The following is a 24,365-nucleotide window of genomic DNA, read 5'->3' as shown; positions in this document are numbered from 1 at the left end:
ATATGGCAACCTAAGCTTATCAAATTCTGTGAAGTATTTGTGGATTCAAAATGCTCAATATACACCTAGATTAAAGCCTTGAGGGGTCTTATTTCCAGAATGCGGTCACTTGTGGGGGACCTCCACTGCTTAGGCACCTCAGGGGTTCTCCTAATGCAACATGGCGTCCACTATTGATTCCAGCCAATTTTGCAGTCAAATTGCACTCCTTCTCTTCTGAGCCCTGTAGTGTGCCCAAACAGTTGATTTCCACCACATACAAGATATCAACAAACTCAGGAGAAATTGCGCAATAAATTTCATGGTGATTTTTTTCCTGTTACCCTTGTGAAAAAAAAGCTACCTGGTTGAAGTAACAATTTTGTGGTAAAATTTTATTTTTTTATTTTCATGGCTCAACGTTATAAACTTCTGTAAAGCACCTGGGGGTTCAGGGTACTCACCAAACATCAAGATAAATTCCTTGAGGGGCCTAGTTTCCAATATGGGGTCACTTGTGGTGTTTTTTTGCTGTTTACGTACCTTAGGGGTCCTCCAAATGCGACATGGTGCCCGCAATCTTTTTCAGCCAAATTTCCTTTCCAAAATTCAAATATTGCTCCTTCCGTTCCAAGCCCTCCCATTTCTCCAAACAAAGGTTTCAGACCACAAGTGAGGTATCACCGCGCTCATAAAAAAGTGGGTAACAAACATTGGGGTCACATTTTTGGAATTACCTCTTGAAAAAGTGAAAAAATTGATGCTAAAGCAACATTTTTGAGAAAAAAATGAAAATTTTCAATGTGACAACGTAACGTTATCAAAATCTGTGAAGTACCTGTGGATCCAAAATGCTCACTATACCCCTAGATAGAAGCCTTAAGGGGTCTAGTTTCCAAAATGGTGTCACTTGTAAGGGGTTTCTGCTGTTTAGGTACCTTGGCGGACATGTAAATGCAACATGGTGCCCGCAATCTATTTCAGCCAAATTTGCTTTCCAAAATTCAAATATTGCTCCTTCTGTTCCGAGCCCTCCCATTTGTCCAAACAAAGGTTTCTGACCACATGTGGGGTATTGGCGCGTTCATAAGAAAGTGGGTAACAAGTTTTGGGGTTCATTTTGTTGTGTTATTTCTTCTAAAAGTGAATAAATTTGGGGTAGAGCAACATTTTAGGTAAAATTTTATTTTTTGCTTTTTTTCATTCCACTTTGCTTTAGTTCCTGTGAAGCACCTGAAGGGTTAATAAACTTCTTGGATGTGGTTTTGAGTACTTTGAGGTGTGCTGTTTTGAGAATGGTGTCACTTTTAGGTATTTTCTGTCACTTAGGCCTCTCAAAGTCACTTCAAATGTGATGTGGTCCCTAAAAAAATGGTTTTGTGAATTTTGTTGAAAAAATGGGAAATTGCAGATGAACTTTGACCCCTTCTAACTTCCTAACCCCAAAACATTTTGTTTCAGAAATTGCGCTAATGTAAAGTAGACATGTGGGAAATGTTATTTATTAACTGTTTTGTGTGACATAACTCTCTGGGTTAAGGACATAAAAATTAAAAGTTTGAAAATTGCAAAATTTTCAAAATTTTCATCAAATTTCCGATTTTTTCACAAATAAAAGCAAAAAATATCGTTCTAAATTTATAACTATCATGAAGTACAATATGTCACGAAAAAACAATGTCAGAATCACCGGGATCCGTTGAAGCGTTCCAGAGTTATGACCTCATAAAGTGACACTGGTCAGAATTGCAAAAAATGGCCTGGTCATTAAGTACAAAACTGGCTTCGTCCTTAAGGGGTTAATAAATAAATTTGACCTGCAACTATTTAGCATGTGATTAATTATGCTGATTCTTGTCATGTCACCACATTGCTACTCCTTTGCTCCTAAAAATCTAAATTTTTAATTATGTTGTTAGTATTTTGTAAATCTCCTTTAGCTTTCAACACTGCCCGAATCCTTCTGGGCAGCCTCTCGATCAGATTCAAGCATATCTTGACTGAAATCTGATCCCAGGTCTCTTCTACACGTTCCCAATGTTGGTGCTTAATGGTTAACTCATTTGGGTATGTAAACAGCTTTTTCTTCAACTCTATCCACAAGTGTTTGATTGGGTACAGGTCTTGGGTAGTGGGGGCCAATCCAGGACTTCTAGTTCATTGTTATTGAACAATTTCTTCACCAATATCGACATATGCTTCGTTGTGCTGGAATAGCCCTTTTCATACCCATAGTACTTTAGTGTATGAATTAACTCATCATGTAAAATACTCACATATAGCTCATCATTGAGACCACCATCGATACTGGTTAAGTATCCAATACCTTTGGCTGTGAAAAAAACCCATGTTATCAGGCTTCGTCCACTGAATTTGACAGTTTCTTCAATTTCTTGAACCATTAGCCTTTTTTCCCCTTGTATCTTCCAGACCCATTTGCACCCATCAGAGCTTAGACTATTCACTTTCATCTCATTGCTCCAAATCACCCGCTTCCAATCTTCTACTTTTCACTTTTTGTACCTCTTTGCAAAGTCGAGATTCTAATAATGATATTGAAGTAGAGGCTTCTTCACCTCTTTTCAGTTCACCATTCCAGACTTGTGTAACGTGCATTGCACAGTGTTTGCATGGACTTCTGTGGTCTCACTATTACGAAGTATACAAACTACCTAAACAGCCATAGTTGTTGCATTATAACTGATAGACCTTGTGAAGGGTCGACTTGCTGACGCCGATATTTTGCCTGGACATCCATCTCTTGGTTTTTGAATGGATGAACGGACTTCATTTCATTTTCTTCCAATGGTAATGACCTCACATGATGCAGTTGGGCAATTTTCTTGACCGAGAGACTGCAATGGATGAACTGGATGATTCTGTTTCTCTTTTCATGAGAAATGTTTTTCATGGCTACTCCTCAATTGGAACCAGTGGCCTATTGCTTGTGAATTATCTTAATAAAACACTTAGTTATTAGGAAATGTGTTAGATTGTAATTTGTAGTATACAGGAAGAAAACAAAAAAATAAATACCAGGAGCAAAACAGTAACAATGGAATGACATGACAAGAATCTGCATAAGTAATCATATGCTAAATAGTTGCAAGTCTATGAGATAGCCAAAATGATTGTCTATAATAATAAAATGAAAGTAGTCTCATGTTGAAAGTTATAGTCAGGGCCGGCGTCAGCACCTGGCACATCTGGGTAAATGCCTGGGTCCCGAGAAGCTGGGTAGGCCCACTCGTGGTCAGCAGAAGCAGATTGTCACTAGCTTTCCTGCAGCCCCAGGGCAGATTTACAGGAGCAGCAGACAGTGCTCCAGCAGGCAGCTTCACTTTGCTGTCTGCTGGCACTTTAAACCAACTGAGCACGTGTGCACTTGCATTGCAGATCAGGGTTCATCTGTGGGCAGAGATGTCGCACAATGCACTTCTGTTCCCCAGCGTCCTCTAGTGCTGCCAGCCTGTGCCCTCAGCATCCTACAGTGCTATCAGCCTGTTCAGTCAGCGTCCTCCCGTGCTGCCAGCTTGGGCCCTCAGTGTCTTCCAGTGCTGCCATCCTGTGCACTCAGCGCCCCACAGGCCCTCACTGTCAGAATGTATGCTCCACAGGCCACCAGGGCTAGTATGTATGCACCACAGGCCCCCAGTAATGTGTATGCTCCCACTGACCCTAGTAATATGTATGCCCTTCACTGACCTCAGTAATGTCTATGCCATTTACTGACCTCAGTAATATGTATGCCCCCATCTGACACCAGTATTGTGTATGCCGCCCACTGACCCCAGTAATGTATATACCCCCATTGACCCTAGTAATGTGTATTCCCCTACTGACCCCAATAATGTGTATGCCCTCACTGACCCCAGTAATGTATATGCCCTCACTGACTCCAGTAATGTGTATGCCCCCACTGACCACAGTAATGTGTATCCCACTGACCTCAGTAAAGTGTATGTGTGGCGCCCCTGAGCCGTCAGTCAGCACAGAGTATTGCACTCTGCATTCGGTGTAATGCTAAACCCGGTTCCTTAGGAGGTCAGTCTTGGTTTCACCACATCACACACTCAAATACACACCATGTTGCCCTGTTCCCACTGGGGACTGGGCTAGGGTCTGGTAATAAAGGGGTTGCCGACAGAGAGGCATTTACAGGATGCCCTCAACAGGGGTTCCAGTCCCACTAGCTTAGAACCTGGGAGGGGGAGGTGCAGCAAGTAGGGGGAGTCAGGAGCCAAAACAACAGTTACAGAGTTCTCCAGCAGGAGAGCAGCGGAGCAGTCGCATCTACCGGTGCTCCGGTGGGAAGGAAAATTTCACAACGGTTGCCGCGGGGAGAGGAATCCGACAGCACGGTGCCATATAGGATCCGGGGCCTCGCTTCAAGCCGGACCCCACATCGGAACCGAAGCATCTGCATATAGGGACAAGAGTACATCTCGTGAAACCCAGGTGAAAACAAGGGTTGCCCTTTCCCCACTGGGGACTGAGCTAGGGTCAGGTACAAAAGGGGTTAACTACAGTGTGCCATTTACAGCATGCCATCACACCAGGGGCCCCAATCCACTAACTTAGGACCTGGGTAGAGGAAGGGTCAGCCATCAGGGGGAGTTAGGAGCCACACACAGTAACAGTAAGAAAGTTCTCCAGCAGGAGTGGTAGCAAGCAGATGTCTTTCCCGTTAGCTCCTTTGGGACATAGGAGTGTTATGATCGCTGAGGAGATACCGTTTCAGTTCTGCCAGAGCCAGCGCTGATCAGAGTGTAGCACCCTAGGGTGGTGCAATTCCATGTTGCATCATCAGATTCTGCCGGACGGAGGGGTTCCATGCCCCTCTAACCACACAAGTTTCCAGAGCCAAGTGGCACCTAGGATTCCAGGACCTAGATCACGGTCAGACTCAAGGGGATCCATGCTAGTGGCATAGGGAACAGTACTCTATCTAGTACGGAAGGGACTCTAAGTTCTTCAAGCCACAGGGACCCACATTACAAAGCGCAGCAACGAAGGGTACACAGACTACCGCATCGGTCCGGTACAACTGGGCTGATGACTGACGTTGTGCGTATACTACACCTTGAACCCGCAGAGACTGTGTTGGCTTGTCCTTACTGGCGTCCCCGTCCAGCGCTTAGGTGCTAACTGCCATTACCTCCCCTCTTCATCCACCCGGGGCCCGCTCCGCCTGTGGGGAGCAACACTTGCTCTGGCGAGGAATTCTGCAGCGGCGGCTACTACTGAACGCATTCCACAGGTGGCATCATGACAAACATTTCCCCACTATTCATTGCACGCCTCGGGGCAACGGAATCAGGCAAGGTCACCCATGACATCGCCTGACCCGATCTGAAATGGCGCGGCAATGAGTAGGTTAATCACCTGCCCCGTAAGTCGCTGCATATGCCACACACTGACCCTATTAATGTGTATGCCCCCCACTGATCCCAGTAATGTGTATGCCACCCACTGACCTCAGTAACGTGTATGCTTCCCCACTTACCCTATTAATGTGTATGCAACCCACTGAGCTCAGTAATGTGTATGCCCCCCCACTAACCTCAGTAATTTGTATGCTGCCCCACTGAGCTCAGTAATGTGTATGGCCCCCTACTGACCTCAGTAATGTGTATCCCCCCACTTACCCCAGTAATGTGTTTGTCCCACCACTGACCCTGCTAATGTGTATGCCACCCACTGACCCCAGTAATGTGTATGCCACCCACTGAGCTCAGTAATGTGTATGCCCTGCACTGACCCCAGTAATGTGTATGCCCCCCCACTGACCTCAGTAATGTGTATGCCACCCCACTGACCTCAGTAATGTGAATACCACCCACTGTCCCCAGTAATGTGTATGCCCCCCACTGATCCCAGTAATGTGTATGTCACCCACTGACCTCAGTAATTTGTATTCCACCCACTAACCTCAGTAATGTGCATGCCACCCAAGTAACATGTATGCCCCCAGTGATATCTATGCACCCCAAGTAATATGTATACGCCCTGGTGAGCCCAGTAATATATTTTCCCCACCCAGTGCTGTCTACGCCCCATGTGATGTATTTTCGCCCAACCATCACATAGAGTGCCCTGCACAGCCACATATCGTGGAGGAGCTGGACGGAGACAAGCGGGGGAGGTGAGGGAGGTTACTGCCAGCTTCCACATATTATTATCTCTCATGCATCTGTTTGTGCATGTATGATGTATATATCTATGTATGTCAGTGTATATGACTGTGATATGAATTTTGTGAATTTGTCTTCAAATATGTATATATACTCCTGTACACGTTTGTATCTGTGTATGTGCATATCTGTGTGTGAATGGGGCCCACTGTGACTCTTTCACCTGGGGCCCACAAAAATCTGGAGCCTTCTCTGACTGTAGTAGATGGGGAGATATCTAGCTTGAAAGTCATTAGTTCAAAACATTGTTACCCTTTTGCTTGCCACTGTGTATAGTTCATAACTGCATTATTTGGCTCATACAGACGCTCCAAAATTTGATTCAAAATCCAATGGGTTGTGATGTTGTAAAACAGATGGTGTCTTGGCAGACATTTCTGTTTTGCAAAACCTGAAAGGCATGCTTTCCCACATTTAAACAGTTTAAATCAGCAGACACTTTCCTTGCCATAGCAGCCACCTTCCTCAGACAGATATAATTCTGAAAGATATGTTGCACATTAAAGTTCAGGATGTGGGCCATGGATGGAGAATGAGTTACTTTGCTCAACCGTAAACTAGTAAGGATGTTCCAGGCATTGTCGCTCACGACAATTCACAGCTGCGGTTCACAGGTAGCCAAGCAGCATGAGATTTTCTGCTTGATTAACAGAAGCAACTTGTCTGCTGTATGGATTTCATCCCTCATGCTTTCAAGCTTTAGAACTGTATGAAAAAAAGTACAAAGCTTCCCTTATACACTGAATGAACATGGATGCCAGTCTGTGATTTTGCAGACCCTAAAGACCCAAAAAACTGATAACTGATATTTCTCCATACAAGCCATGAGAAAAGAGAAAAATAACAACACAGACATGTGAACAGCTCCATAGATTATAAAAGACACGTATTCTCTCCATGAATTCCATAGATAAAACTCTGGACATCTGACTGAGCCTTAAGGGGGCTTTAGACGCAATGACATTGCTAACGGAATTCGTGACGCACATCCGGCCTTGTTAGCGACGTCGTTGCGTGTGACACCTACGAGCGACCACTTACAATGCAAAATACTTACCAAATCGTTGATTGTTGACACCTCGTCCATTTCCAAAATATCGTTGCTGCTTTTGGACGCAGGTTATTCGTCGTTCCTGAGGCAGCTTACATCGCTATGTGTCACACCTCAGGAACGACGAACAACAGCGTACCTGCGTCCTCCGGCAACGAGGTGGGCGTGACTTTCATGTGGCTGCTCTCTGCCCCTCCACTTCTATTGGACGCCTGCTGTGTGATGTCGCTGTGATGCCGTGTGACGTCGCTGTGATGCCACCCCTTAGAAAAGAGGCTGTTCGCCGGCCACAGCGATGTCGCTAGGAAGGTAAGTATGTGTGACGGGTCCTAGCGATATTGTGCACCATGGGCAGCGATTTGCCCGTGATGCACAAAAGACGGGGGCGGGTTCTTTCACAAGCGACATCCCTAGCGATGTAAAGCAGCCTTTAAGCCTCTTTCACACATCAGAAAAAAACACACACATTTTTCACCGACATGATAAAGGTGTGTATATACCTCCGTGTGCCGTGATTTTGGCACACATGTGATCTACGTGTGCTATCCGAGATAATACATGGAGATCAGGCACTTATACTAACCTGTTGATGCCGCTACTATTTGTGGTGCTGAAGTCTCCCACGATGCTGTGTCTGGCCACCGCTGTCTCCCCTCTGCAGCTACTCCGAGTTGCGGTGCAGTGCATATGTATGAGCATAATTAGTCAGCCTGGAAGCAGGAGACAGCAGCTGCCGGAGACAGCATCGCTGCAGAAGGTGAATTTAAAAAGCTTTTTATTTTAGATGTACATGGTTTTTCTGGTACATATTTCATGAATCACTCCATAGTGTGGTCTATAGAGACATCAGTGATGCCAGAAAAAATTGGACTTGTCTCCATGCGGAGCACACGGACACACGTATAGAAACATGATTAGTGAGAAATCATTGATGTGTGCGAAGACCAATTGATAGTAATGGGTCTGCGTATGTCCGTGATTCTGGTACATATAAAAACTAGCACATACGTACCAGAATCACTGACGTGTGAAGGGGGCTTTTGGAGAATTTTCTGGGAAATGCCAATACACTAAGTAATGCCTAATGCATTTTCGGAAATGCCCAATAATTCCCAATTCTTTAAATGCACCAACCTGATTAGGGCCCAATCTAAACGATATCAGTTCACATTTAATATCAACACAGAAGTGGGCAAGGTTATATGTTAAGCCCGCTTTACATGCTGCAATATATCTTACAATGTGTTGGCGGGGTCACGTCATAAGTGACGCACATCCGGTATTGTAAGGTACATTGCAGGGTGTGACAGGTACGTGCGATTGCGATTGAACCAAAATCCGTGCATCGCATAAACATCATACCTTTCTCTAAAATTGAACAGCAGGTTGTTCATTGTTCCCGAGGTAGCACACATCGCAGTGTGTGACACCCCGGGAACGATGAACAGATCATACCTGCGTCCTGCAGCTCCTGGCTGACAATGCGGAAGGAAGGAGGTGGGCGGGATGTTTATGTCCCGCTCATCTCCGCCCCTCCGCTTCTATTGGCCGGCTGCCGCGTGATGTCGATGTGACGCCGAACGTCCCTCCTACTCCAGGAAGTGGACGTTCGCCGCCCACATCGAGGTCATATGCACAGGTAAGCACGTGTGACGGGGGTTAATCGTTTGTGTGGCACGTTCAACAAATTGAACGTGCCGCACATACGATGGGGGTGTTGCAAATCGCACACGATATCGTATGCGAAATTGCAACGTGTAAAGCAGGCTTTAGGAAGCTAAATTGCTTCCCTGTCATATATCAGCCAAGTCTTTAGAAATGTAATTATGAGCCTGAATAGTTTTTAAAAATTGAAAAAATAAATAAATACAAAAATGATATAAACATCTGATCTAAACAAGGTAACATTCATTACCATCCTTCCTTAATGAAAAGAACTCGGACCAATTTTTTTTTCTGATTTTCAACTCATTACTGATTTGAAACATAAGTCAACATTGAATAATGCTCATGCTCTTGGCTTGGAAAAACATTGGGAAATCAATTTCATTTCTAATCAGCAGGTACCATTAATCAATGTAGGACACAGTCCAAATTGCTTTCACTGGCTGGCTGATTTTTTTTCTTCTCTTTTAATGGGCCAAATGTTTACACAGTAAAATGCATATAGAACCAGCGTGGGAATTATCTTGTCCCAAGCTATTTTGGCTTTTTCATTGGAGTATTTATTTATGAGATGTTAAAATTTTGTGAACAGAATTCATGTGCTCTGACTTAGTTTTACCTTTTGCAGAATTTTTTTTATACTGAAAAATTCTTAAAAAAAATCAACGTATCAAGAAATGTACAGTTTGTTCTTTTCAGAGTTTTCACATTATAAAAAGCTCCAGATAATCTTTAAGATTGTTCCCCGAGCTTTAAAAATCATAATTGTAGGTGATCATGTTTTCTACAACTCACTTTTTTTATTTTTACAGTTATAGTACTTTTGGTGAATTTTTTTGTATGATGCACTGGCGCCACCTATGGCCAGAACCTAATCTAAAAAAAATATCAGTTTAAAGACCCCTTCAATGTCCTTGGTTTTTCATCAAAAATTCTCTTTGTCCTCACTTCATCTGGTTTGCCCCTCATTAAAACTAAAATTAGCAAAGAAGCGAATGTCAGATATCTGATAAAAAAAACCCCTTGTTTTCCTCTAATCAGAATGTGAATATGTACAGCTCAAGTTACAGTGTATTGCAGCATCTCGCTCATCAAAGGGCTTTATATATTTCTGTAAAAAACATTCCTTGTAAAATATATTAATATTTCCAGTTTTATTTTAAGTTTCCCTAAGGCCTGTAACAGAATATTTAACAATGTTTAAAGGAATATTTTTATTGCTTAGCACTCATAAATATAGTTTTGGTAGCAGATAATAACATGTGATTGCTGAGACTGTAATTATAATAATAATAATAATAATAGCTTATTATTATTATTTTTGATTTATTTAATTAGAAGCATCATTTAATTATTGGTCTCTTTTCTGTATAAATGTAGATAGGTTTATACACATAATCAGAAAAAATAAGTCTAAAGTATGAACTTTCTGGGTGACATACTGGTACTGAGGAAGATAGAGCCCCATCCCCAAGGTGGGAAAATTCTGCTTACTTGGTTTTGATGTGGACTAAGAGGAAGTGCATGTTGTAAATGTTCCTCTAAAAGCAATTTTGTAGGTTGTTAAAGGATGCAAGAGTCTAATGCTGCCAGGCTCATACAGAGGTCCATCCAAAGCAGTCCAATCTTCAATCTTCAACCGGAATGCACTGATTGGCGAGTCTTCGAACCGAAGCATCCCAGCTTCATACATTTCTATGAGCCTGTGATTGTCAGGTTGAGCGTGCCGTGGCTGAGATCTGACTAATTTGCACAGACCTCTGCATGATCCCTTAAATAAATTATTTAAATAAAGATGTAAAGATCAGATTAGAGAAGAGTAAAGAGGTTGGTTGTTTTGTAAGTAGTAATGACTGGACCTTTTTAAGTATAGGGTTTGCTCATCCCTATTTGTAAGGACTAGGGATTAGAGATGAGCGAAACCAAATAATAATGCTTGATGGTCGTACTGAACATATACTTTAGAAAAAAATCAGTGTTCGAGCTTGGATGCTCTACTTACTCTTACCATTCGATAGAGCATCACTGTGCTCAGCTATGGTCGTTGCCCGGCTCAGTGTGAGCCGTTTTCAATGTTTGATTACCTCTCACTGGGAGTAAAAATAGCGTTATCGCATGTAGTGTGTACAAAATTTTTTTAAAAACCCACTCTCCCTCCCCTAGAAGTGCTCTGTTTATGTCTGGCTGTATGTGGGTGGAGAGACAAACTGTGCAATCAGTGACTACCAATGAGTTTCAAGTCAAGTCCAGGTCAAGAAAAAGAACCTTACCTAAAGTCTGTCTGAACCCACCAAACGCAACATTCACCCGGTTTGCTCATCTCTACTAGGGATTTTCAGTATTTTTAAATTGTATTGCTTTGAAATTGGTAGGCACTGGCAGTAATACAACAATCAGAATGAACATTTTTAAAAGGAAAAAGGGAGAGAAGAAATAACAAGGTAACAGGATTCCGTGATAAGTGAATGATAAGGAGAAGGCAGCAGAGAATGCTGCAGGATTTTTTGAAGATACAATACAATGTGATTAGGTTACTTATCAGCATATAGTGGACTCAAGTTTGAAGGAGAGGTGGCTGTAGGTGGTGATATTAGAGAAAGTGGACAGCTATCATTGTTTTTTCTAGTACTCATAGGGATGCTGTAAGATGATGAACTTGGTTTTGTCCATGTTCAACTTTAGGTAAGAGTAAAAGAAGAAGATAATTCATAGACTCTTGTTCTCTGGATAGTAGACAGGTGATATCAAGACCCTATAAGAACATTTTAGAACCATCAAAGAGATAATGTGGCACAGCTCACTTTAACATTAATTTGGACCAGACAGGAATTTAGCTCCATTCCACTGTCAGACAGCACTAATTGCATATGTCTGTGATCGGAAGCTCCTGATGCAGTGGTAACAGGATGTCAGCTGAATTCTGAATTTCCTTTTGTCTAACTCTTAATAAAGCATCATACATTTAAAAAAGTATTAATAAGTGAAATAAATAATTGACAAAGTCACAAAACTTTTTTTGTAGAGGTAGACTTCGACAGTGGAGCAGTTACAAATATGATCCAAGAGCTGAATATTCCTTGAAGCAATAAATTCAGTAGATCAAAAATGTAAGGTTGAAGCAAGGTAAATCTATAAGCAAAATCCTTTTGAAATTTGAGTAAGTTAAAGATCTGGACCTGAAAGATTAAAAATTAGGCAATGCATAATTTAGGATTCTCTCTCTTCACCACTGTCACGGACTTTCCTCTGTTGCAGATTTTGGTGACAGGTTCTGGGTCAGACTCTCACTGTATTTTGTGGGACTCTGTTTATTAAATTAATTCCCTTTCCTTTGGGGGAGGAGAGGGTTAATATCAATATACTTTCAAGCAGCTCCTGACTCTTGGTGAAGTGTTTCTGGTTGGGACCAACGTCCAGGTCCTATAAATACCCTCAACTTCCACCAGAGGGGACCAGTTATTTTCAATCATTTGGAACCTTGGCCAGGGGGAGGATAGAGGTGGAGAAACCCTCTCTTAGACTTGCGTTCTGGGCTGAAGAATTGGTTGTTGCTGCAGCACTTCTAGGTTTGCTGGTTGTATGGTATGATTGTTTCCCAGTTGTCTGCTTTCTTTCTCCCCTTTTATGTTGTTTCCCCTTGTGCACTTTTAGTGGATCCTTTGTGTGTGGTTGCCGGGTGTACGCGTTGTTGTAGTTGTTACCACTGTTTTGTCCATATTTGTCAGTGGGGTGTTGACTTCTCTTCTTGCCCCTTCCCCCTGAGTGGTGGGTTACGAAGGGGGGGTTTATCACCAGGGAAAAGGACAGGAGATAGGGCCTAGATTGGAGGCCCACACGTCTCTACCTTCAAGGGTACCTTCTGGTGTTAGGGTGAGCACAGGGGACCACCTTAGTTCCAGCATAGATTTCCTTGTGTTCCACTAGTCACTCCATGACAACCAGCTTATTTAAGGTTTAGGTAAGCACATAGTGAGACAAATCAATAGAGAAGGGTCAATTCAATGAGGTCACCTTGTCTCTGATTGGTAACATACAGATGTAGCTTTTCTTAAATTAAAGAAAATATCAAAATGCAGAAAGTTAACTCTTAATATTTAGTCATTCAGTTTGTATAGTTATACGCCAGTAGACAACCCCTTTAAGGCCTGTTTCAGACGTCAGTGATTCTGGTATGTATGTGCTAGTTTTTATACATACCAGAATCACTGGCATACGCAGACCCATTATAATCAATGGGTCTGCGCACACATCAGTGATTTTTCACTGACTGTGTCTACATGTGGTGTACACGCATGTCCATATTTGCTGCATGGAGACATGTCCGTTTTTTTTATGGCATCACTAATGTCTCACGGACCACACTATGGTGTGATCGATGAAACACGTACCAGAAAAACACGGACATTGAAAATAATAAACATTTTTTACTCACCTTCTCCAGCACTGCTTGTCTCTGGCCTCTGCTGCCTCTGATTCAGAGCTGGCTCATTACTGCATACATATTCATGAATGCAGGAACAGCCAGCCTGGAAGTAGCTCCAGCGGAGGTCATAGAGCTGAAGAGTTCAGCACCACGGACCTCAGGGGCGGGGACAGGTGGGTATAAGTCCATATGCAATCACGGAGAACATATCACGGATTGCACATGGACAACCAACATGTGCGTTTTTTACACGTCAGTGAAAAACGTCTGTGTTTTTTACTGACTTGTAAAACGGGCCTAATATAATACCTCACATTTTTTACATGTCTAGCACTAGTGAAATGTATATAGTTATTAAATACGGAGTATTGTTGTATAGTGTTTCTATACGTCTTTATATTGTCCATGGTGTACATGCGTTTGCCCATATAATTAATGCTATGGGAATCCTGGTTATTTCACGTTTCCCTAAATTAGGAACTTGACATGATATGTACTTTATTGAACCATTTCAGCTTCATTTACAAGTCATACTTGTTTGATACAGACACTGATACTAAAAATGTAATGACAAGAAATACAATGGACTATTGTAAAATTAATATTCAAAAGGATAGTGTGCGATTCTTCCTTAGATCTTTAATTATTCAATTCATATTTTTCATAATCTTGCACTTAATTGGCATAGATGAATTAATAATAGGTGAAATAAAATAAAGTAGGAACGTCTTGATCTATAAAAAAAATTGCTCAGGAGCTCCTTCTTTTTACTTATGTTTAAAAATATCATTTATAAATTCTTTTATAACATCTTCCCACTTGTAAATCTGAATGAGTGTCTTGCCTTCATAGGGGATGTCTGGACTAGAATGAAAACTCTGCAATTACTCTGTGTGACTGCAGACCTCTGAATCCTCTCAGCGCATACACTGTGCACAGCAAGGATTCATTGGTGTCTACACTGAGGATGGAGGTCAGGTATGCAATATGCGTGCACCCAGCCAGAAACCCACCAGTGGACGAGACTCAATACACCCTTGCACACACTAGTCGGGTTCTGACCAGAAGTACATATAGTGCATACTTGACCTCCATTGCCGGCGCTGACACTGATGAATACTGCAGAGTTTTCATTCGATAGCAAACGACCCCTTTAATTGTTGTAATATTATCCAAAGTTCAGTATCCTAAAATGTTTTGCAAAGAATGGAAGAAATATAGCAGCAAACACACATGAACAACAAAGTTTGAAGACAAACAATGAAGAAAAGTGAATCTATAATGAGCAACCCCTCAAAACCACATATATTGTCAAGTAGGTTGTTGAAAGATAAAAACCACTGCTTCATAGTTAAAAAAAAATCCACATTATAATTCAGATAAAAATTATACTTCCTCAGCCTCTCCAACCCTAGCTCTATGCCCTGGCTAGCACCACCTTCTTTTGCTTGAAATCTCATAGGCTTGATTACGCAGCCAATGTGACAATAAAAGTGGTTGGAGGGGAAGAATGGGTTGGTCCCCTTTAAGAGCTTTGTCCCCAAAATGTAAAGTAGAAAAAAAACCTTGTACATACAGTATATCTCATTCACAGTGCCATTAAAGTCTGCTGATCTATAATATTGCCTAATTTATTTATAGATAGTTAAATCACCAAAACTGCCATTCACAGGAGTGAAAAAGCTGTGTGCAAAACGTGTGTCGGGTTCTGTGGGCCTTCAATTGGTGAAAGTCTTGATTATATATGGTATGTGATACATTTTTACTATTGTACTTTATCTAATACTGCATTTGGCTATTTTAGATGTATTTCATTCGTTTATGTCTATAAAATGTCAGCATACCCTTATTTATATATATGATGGAATTTTCACCATTTTGCCCATATCCAAATTAACTTTAATTATTTACCTTTTGGTTTGTGAACTCCTGACTATTTGAAGCCTATTTTTTAAATGCTTACAACAAATATTTGAATATTTTACCTTATCTCTGGTCAACAATGGAGGATGGGAGGAAAAAGCAGCTCTACCATCTGGTAGATAAAAACTAAAAGTTAATTTCATCAGATATTAAAAAAGTGTACAACATAGTTAAAAAAATAACAATCTTTGATCTCGGGAAGACCAGCCAGAGAAAACACTTCCGGCAGCCAACAAAGGTGCTCAACACAGTTAAATACTAGGTATATTGCCCCATGGGAAGTATGCAAATCAATATAGGTCCGTGGAGCCTCTGTTAGGCATCTCAACACAGAAAATAGCCAGATATCCCTCTGGAAAGGACCTAGCCAAGAAGTGGCTCTTTTTAGGAGACCACCATAACCACCATATTAAGTGGCCCTTTTAGTCAATATCCAACTCTTTGACGAGTTTAAAGATATGACAAGGGAAATACCAATGCCAGGTATCCATCCACAGACAGTTGTTTCAGGCTATTGCCCCTCATCAGTGTGGAGTAGGATTCTGGCTAGGTAGGAGCAATGCCTAGTAGACCAGCAAGACAAAACAATCACTGATCTGACCAGCCAGAGAAAGCCAACAAAGGCACTCAACACAGGGAAATCCTAGGTGCATTGCCCCCTGGGAAGAATGCAAATCAAATATTCCAGGAGGGATATCTTTTTATTTTCTGTGTCGAGACTAGAGATGAGCGAACCGGTCGCGGTTCGGCTCGAGGTCGGCTCGCCGAACGGGGGTCCCGTTCGAGTTCGGTTCGTCGAACGTTCGACAAACCGAACTCGAACCTATAGGCTATAATGGGAGGCAATCACAAACACATAAAAATGCATGATAAATGTACACAAACAGTTAATAAACATTGCCATAACACTTACCGGTCCCCGCGATCCCTTCTGCACTCTGTCTCCTGCCGCTATTCCATCCGATGATCGCTGAATCCTCCCGGTGACCGGCACTGCCAGCAGAGAAGCAGGACCTATCGTGACGTCAAAATAGCCATGTGACCAGTCACGTGGCTATTATCTCATTGGCTACAGACTGGTCACATGACTATGACACGTCATGTAGGACCTGCGAGTGCATCTCTCCGGTACACGGTGCACATATGTGTATCGCCGTGTACCGGCGACATGTTCTAGCACACAGTCGACTCCCCGTTCCGTTAGGGACCGGCTGACACAGCCGGTCATTAACGGAGATCACCGTTGCCATAGCAACGCAGTTAGCGGTGACGTCACCGCTAACCGCAGCTCCGAGAGCACCGTTGCTATGGTAACGCGTCTGTCAGCGTTACCGCTGACAGCCAGCACTGATCACTCACGGAGTGAAGGCTGCACGCTGCTTCCCGATTGTAGTGAGGATTGTACTGAGGATGAGGTTCCCCAGCCCCAAATGATGGGCTGGTGAACCTCATCCTCACTACAATCGTCACTACTACTACACTAGTGAGGATTGTACTGAGGATGAGGTTCCCCAGCCCCAAGTGATGGGCTGGAGCACCTCATCCTCACTACAATCGTCACTACTACTACACTAGAAAGAAAGAAGACAGAAGAGCAGGATCGTGGAGGGCTGACAGGGGGTAATAAAGATGGAGTCTCTAATGTGTCTGTGTATTTATTTCTATTAAAGTATTTTTTCTCTGTGTGGTGTCTTTTTTTTAACCCTTTATTGGAGATTCTTAATGGCCGGGTCAAACGTGCCTGACATTAAGAATCTCTGGCTTAATACTGGCTAGTAAAACAAAGCCAGTATTAACTCATGATTACCCAACAAGCCACCCGGCTCCAGGGCTGTTGGAAGAGTTGGATACAGTGCCAGATGATGGCGCTTCTATGAGAGCGCCATTTTCTGGGACGGCTGCGGACTGAAATCCGCAGCAGAGGCGCCCAGAAACCTCGGGCTAACCTGTGCTGCGGATTCCAATCCCCAGCTGCCTAGTTGTACCCGGCTGGACACAAAAATGGGGCGAAGCCCACGTCATTTGTTTTTTAATTATTTCATGAAATAAGTGAAATAATTAAAAAAAAATGGGCTTCCCTATATTTTTGGTTCCCAGCCGGGTACAAATAGGCAACTGGGGGTTGGAGGCAGCCCGTGGCTGCCTGCTGTACCTGGCTAGCATACAAAAATATGGCGAAGCCCACGTCATTTTTTTGGTGGGCAAAAAACTTCTGCATACAGTCCTGGATGGAGTATGCTGAGCCTTGTAGTTCTGCAGCTGCTGTCTGCTCTTCTCCATACAGACAGACAGCAGCTGCAGAACTACAAGGCTCAGCATACGCCATCCAGGACTGTATGCAGAAGTTTTTTGCCCCCTGAAAAAATTATGTGGGCTTCGCCATATTTTTGTATGCTAGCCAGGTACAGCAGGCAGGTACGGCTGCCCCCAACCCCCAGTTGCCTATTTGTACCCGGCTGGGAACCAAAAATAAAGGGAAGCCCCTTTTTTATTATTTCATGAATTTCATGAAATAATTAGAAAACAAATGACGTAGGCTTTGCCCCATTTTTGTGTCCAGCCAGGTACAACTAGGCAGCTGGGGATTGGAATCCGCAGCACAGGTTGGCCTGAGCTTTCTGGGCCCCACTGCTGCGAATTGCAGTCTGCAGCCGCCTCAGAAAATGGAATTTTCATAGAAGCGCCATCTTCTGGCGCTGTATCCAACTCTTCCAGCACCTGCCTGCTATACCTGGCTAGCATACAAAAATATGGCGAAGCTCACGTCCTTTTTTTGTAGTTTTTTGGGAAAAAAAATAAAAAATGCTTCCCTGGATTTTCCATTGCCAGTGAAGGTAACACCAAGCAGTGGGGGTTAGCAGCCAGTAGCTGCTTGGATTACCCTTAGCTAGCAATACAAAAAATGCAGCGGGAGCCCATATATATTTTTTTTAATTATTTATTTAAATAACTAAAAATAAAATGGGCTTCCCTGTATTTTGATTGCTGGACATCACAGTGCTGTAAAAATAAATCTTTAAAAAAATGACGTAGCGCTCCGCGGTATTTTTGATTCTCAGCAGATAAAGCAGACAGCTATGGGTTGCCACCCCCATCTGCCTGCCGTTACCTTGGTTGGCAATCAAAATACAGGGAAGCCCATTAATTTTTTCTATTTAAAAAATAGTTAAAAAAAAAATGACGTTGGGTCCCCCCATTTTTGATAGCCAGCTAGGGTAAAGCAGACGGCTGTAGCCTGAAAACCACAGCTGGCAGCTTTACCGTGGTTGGGGATCCAATGTTGAGGTCCCCTCAGGCTCTTTTTTATAATTATTTTATAAATATTAATAATTACACAATAAAAGTAGGGTCCCCCCCAAATTGGATCACCAGCCAAGGTAAAGCGGACAGCTGTGGTCTGGTATACTCAGGGTGGGAAGGTCCATAGTTATTGGGCCTTCACAGCCTAAAAATAGCAGGCCGCAGGCACCCCAGACGTGGCGCATCCACTAGATGCGCCAATCCTGGCGCTTCACCCCAGCTCATCCCGTGCCCTGGTGCAGTGGCAAACGGGGTAATAAATCGGGTTGATACTAGCTGTAAAGTAACCTGAGATCAAGCCCAGCAGTTTGTGATGTCATGGCGTCTATTAGATACCCAACATCATAAACTGTCAGTACTAACAAAAAAAAAATCGACAAAAGAAATTTATTTGAAAAAACAGTCCCCAAAACATTTCCTCTTTCACCAATTTATTGTAAGAAAAAAAATAAAGGGGTCCCACGACGACTCTGGACCGTCTAGAATATGGGGGGGAGACACTCAGGGAACGTATCCCTCATTTTCTAGGAGTGCGGACCCTTCATGTGAGGAGTGTGGGTGCAATGAATCTGCACTCACTCTTCTCGGGTCCACAGCAGCAGAGTCCATGTCGTAATGGTTGCTACCAAAGCTGCAATGCCCTGCTCATGAGGTAAGGGCATGCCTAATCAGGAGAACTACTGTAGAGGAAGCTCTGCTCACTGGTATATAGGTGCTCAGAGGTAATAATAGATAAAATTAGTGAGTAACCTCGGCACTCTAAATCTCCCAGACTAAGTCAGTAAGTCACAACGGATAGTAATGCAAAATCAATCTTTATTGGTCCGTATTAAGAAAATTTTTTTTTTCATAAGCATATATGTTTTTGTCCAAAACAAGTTACAAATGACGTTTCGGCCTGAGCCTTCGTCAGATTGGACTTATCTGCATGTAATCATGAAAAATGACAATAATCAGTATCACATAAGAGTGAGAGAACAATAACATAAATTCGAACAATGTAGAGGTACAATTGGGATGCAGCAAAAAAATTGCAACACAGCAAGAAATGAAACACATGATACAAATTTCATAATACAGTACAAGGACAATATAGTAATGACAAATATGGGGTCAGAGTAGGCTTAGACAGCTCTGGTACGAAAGAGATGTCAATCATAAAGTAACATGTGCAGTAGGTGTAGAGCTACACTATGCATGGCAGAGCTAATGGGTAGATCGACCATAGAAAAAGAACAGAGAAAAAGTGGAGAAAAAGAACAGAGAAAAAGTGGAGAAAAAGTGGAGAAAAAGTGGAGAAAAAGTGGAGAAAAAGTGGAGCACCCTTTGGTGCCTTTCATGTGGCACTAAGGGGTGCTTAGCTTTGTATTTAGCCAAAAAAATGAAAAAAAAATGACGTAGGGTTCCCCCTAGTTTTGTAGCCAGCTAGGGTAAAGCAGACGGCTGCAGCCTGCAGACCACAGTTGGCAACCTCACCTTGGCTGGTAATCCAAAAATGAGGGCACCCCACGCTGTTATTTTAAATTAAATAAATAATTTAAAAAAAAAAACACGTAGGGGTCCCCCAAAATTGAATCACCAGCCAAGGTAAAGCAGACAGCTGGGGCCTGATATTCTCAGACTAGGGAGGTCCATGGTTATTGGACTCTCCCCAGCCTAAAAATAGCAGGCCGCAGCCGCCCCAGAAGTGGCGCATCCATTAGATGCGCCAATCCTGGTGCTTCGCCCCAGCTCATCCCGCGCCCTGGTGCGGTGGCAAACGGGGTAATATATGGGGTTAATACCAGATGTGTAATGTCACCTGGCATCAAGCCCTGGGGTTGGTGAGGTCAGGCGTCTATCAGATACCCGACATCACCAACCCAGTCAGTAATAAAAAAAATAGACGACAAACACATTTTTATTTGAAAAAACACTCCCCAAAACATTCCCTCTTTAACCAATTTATTAGGATGAAAAACAAATTCAGGTCTGGTGTAATCCAAGGGGTTGCCATGACGATCCACACTGTCCCAGTCAATGAAGAGCAGGATGTTCCCCATTGGCTGGGAGAGCAGTGCAGTGACCTGAGCTAACATCAATGGGTCAGCCCAGGTCACTGCAGGGGGATGACAAGTGCTGGTGTCAGCGAGGTACATTACCTGCGCTGATCTCCTGCACACTGACAGCACCTGTCACGGAGTTCAATGACCGGCGCCTTCACACCAAGTATCGCGAGAGGCCCGTGACGTCACCGCTAGTCAGTCTCGGGTCAGAAGCGAGAGAAGGTGATGTGACAAGCGGCGGCCATGGAGGACAGTGACAGCGCTGAGGTCGGGATGGCGGGACTTCATCACCGCAGGTAAGCCGAGCGGGACCATGTGTGCAGTGTGTGTGTGTGTGTGTGTGTGTGTGTATGTGTATGTATGTGTACATGCCGCGGGCAGGAGGGGGCGGAGCAAGCTGAGCGGGGAAGTGTGGGCTTCCTGCACGTAACTAGGATAAACATCGGGTTATTAACCAAAGCGCTTTGCTTGGATACCCGATGTTTATGTTGGTTACCAGCTTGTGGCAGGCTGCCAGCGATGGCTCCTGCACACTGTAGCTGTAAAAAGCCCTGCTTTTTGCTGCTAGAACCGTTCTCGAACGTATCTAGAACTATCGAGCTTTTGCAAAAAGCTCGAGTTCTAGTTCGATCTCGAACAGCCCCCAAAATCACTCGAGCCTAGAACTGGAGAACCACGAACCGCGAACCGCGCTCAACTATAGTCGAGACTCTTAACAGAGGCGCCACTGACCTTTTTTTATTTGCAATCATCCCAGGGGGCAATGCGAAAAGGTCCATGGAGCCTCTGTTAGGAGTCTTGACACAGAAAATAGCCAGATATCCCTCTGGGAATATTTGATTTGCATACTTCTCAGGGGGCAATGCATCTAGGATTTCACTGTGTTGAGTGCCTTTGTTGGCTGCCGGCAGTGTTTTCTCTGACTGGTCTCCCCAAGATCAGTGATTGTTTTGTCTTGCTGGTCTACTAGGCATTGCTCCCACCTGGCCAGAATCCTACTCCACACTGATAAGGGGCAATACCCCGAAACAGCTGTTTGTGGATGGATACTTGGCCTTGGTATGTGCCTTGTCATATATTTAAACTTGTCAAAGAGTTGGGTATTGACTAAAAGGGCCACTTATTATGGTGGTTACAGATATATAGTAACTTCATTTTGATTTGGGAAACAAGTTCCACCCACATCAGAGTGTGAGGGTTATATTTCTAATAAGTATGACATTATCTCTGTAAATCGCAATTAATGTCAGGGGACACAGATCCTCTTTGTTACATGTAAATTATATTACAAAAGTGAGTACACCCCTCACATCTTTGTAAGTATTTTATTATATATTTTTATGCAACAACACTGAAGGTATGACACTTTGGCAAAATGTAAAGTAGTCAGTGTACAGCTTGTATAATGGTATGCCCACTAAATAACTCAACACACAGCCATTAATCTCAAAACAGCAGGAAAAGGAGTGAGTACACCCCTAGAAGAAAATGGAAAAATTTGAACATCTGGCCATTTTCCCTCCCTGTGACATGTGACTCATTAGTGTTACAAGGTCTCAGGTGTAAAAGGGAAGCTGATGTGTTAAATTTGGTGTTATCATTCACAGACTGTATTATATTGGTCGCTGGAAGTTCAACATTTCACCTCATGGCAAAGTTTTCTCTGAGTATCTGAAAAAAACGTGTTGCCTTACATAAAGATGGCCTAGGCTATAGGTATTTGCCAACACCCTGAAACTGAGCTGCGACATGATAACCAAGGTTTAACTCAGAACAGGCCTCGCCATGGTCAACCAAAGTTGAGTGTATGTGCTTAGCATCATATCCAGATATTGTCTTTTCAAAATAAACATATCAGTGCTGCCAGCATTGCTGTAGAGGTTAAAGGCATAGTCATCCTGTCAATGCTCAGATCACATGAAGCAAACTGCATCAAATTGATCTGCATGGCTGTTATGTCAGAAAGAAGCCTCATCTAAAGATGATGCACAAGAAATCCCACAAGCAGTTCTTTGAAAACATGCAGGCTAAGAACATAGATTACCTGAATCATGCCCCATGGTCTTATGAGACCAAGATAAACTTATTTTGGTTTATATGGTGTTACCCAGGTAAGAAGGACAAAGACAAGTGTGTCTTACCTACGGTCAAGCATGGTGGTGAGAGTGTCATGGTTTGGGGCTGCATGAGTGCTGCTGCCTGTGAGGAGTTACTGTTCATTGAGAGAACTATGAATGCCAACATGTATTGTGACATACTGAAGCAGAGCATTATCCACTCTTTTTGAACACTCTTCCAAGATGACGACTGCCTTGCTAAAGAAACTGAGGTTCTGTACTGGCCAAGCATGTCTCCAGACCTAAACCCTATTGAGCATCTGTGGTGCATCCTCAAATGGAAGGTGGAGGAGTGCAAGGTCTCTTACATCAACCAGCTCCATGATGTCATGGAGAAATGGAAAATGATTCTAGTAGCTCCTGTGAAGCTCTAGTGAACTTCATGCCCAAGAGAGTTAAGCAGGGCTTGAAAATAATGGTGGTCACAAAATATTGACACTTTGGGCACAATTTGTCCATTTTTACTTAGGGGCATACTCACTTTTGTTTCCAGTGGTTTAGATATGAATGGCTGTGTGTTGAGTTATTTAGAGGAAACACCAAACTTACAAGTTGTACAGCTGCACAATGACTACTTTACATTGTATCAAAGTGTAATATATTCAGTGTTATCCCATAAAAAGGTATAGAACTCTATTTACAAAATGTTAAGGGTTTACTCACTTTTACTCATTTTGTGATTTACAGTAAAGCCTGCTTTACATGTTACGATTCTGCATACGATATCGTATGCGATTGTAACCGCCCCCATCGTATGTGCGGCACATTCAATTTTGTTGAATGTGCCGCACAAACGATTAACCCCCGTCACACGTACTTACCCGTCCATATGACCTCGCTGTGGGCGGCGAACGTCCACTTCCTGGAGTTGGAGGGATGTTCGGCGTCAAATCGACGTCACGTGGCAGCCAGCCAATAGAAGCGGAGGGGCGGAGCTGAGCGGGACATAAACATCCCGCCCACCTCCTTCCTTCCGCATTACCAGCCGGAAGCCGCAGGACGCAGGCAAGATCTGTTCATCGTCCCCAGGGTGTCACACACTGCGATGTGTGCTACCCCGGGTACGATGAACAAGCTGACGTTCAATTCATGAGGAATGAACGATGTGTGTGCGATGAACGTTTTACCGTTCAATCGCAATCGCACGTAGCTGTTACACACTGCAATGTACCTTACAATGCCGGATGTGCGTCACTTACGACGTGACCCTGCCGACACATTGTAAGATACATTGCTTCGTGTAAAGCGGGCTTAAGTGACAGGGGTTCATGCAATCACTGGTCACAGCCAGATTTACACATTTCTACAGCCTTGGCCTAAGAACATAACTCAGTCCCCCCTCCTCTGGGTACTTGTGTCCCTCACTGCTACCAACTCCACCCCATTACAATGTTTCTTTATACAGTTAGAACCTATGGCATTGATGAAGATAGAAGCAGACAGCAAGCAACACACACATTGCTCACTCCTACAGCATCTACCATCTGAGATCCAGGATGTCTTCAGAATGGACAGCGATGCAAGGAATTGTAGTAACTGCAGCGCTCCTCTTGTGACTGATTTATTTATTATATATCAATGTAAATGTAAAAAAAATGTTTTATATAGCCTTTTCAAAATAATACGGAAGAATGTATAAATATTTGGTTATTATTTCTTCTGTATATA

Source organism: Anomaloglossus baeobatrachus, chromosome 5 (genome assembly GCF_048569485.1).
Source record: "Anomaloglossus baeobatrachus isolate aAnoBae1 chromosome 5, aAnoBae1.hap1, whole genome shotgun sequence".
Classification (NCBI taxonomy): domain Eukaryota; kingdom Metazoa; phylum Chordata; class Amphibia; order Anura; family Aromobatidae; genus Anomaloglossus; species Anomaloglossus baeobatrachus.
The sequence above is the reverse complement of the archived record's forward strand: the minus strand, read 5'-3'. Positions refer to the sequence as shown.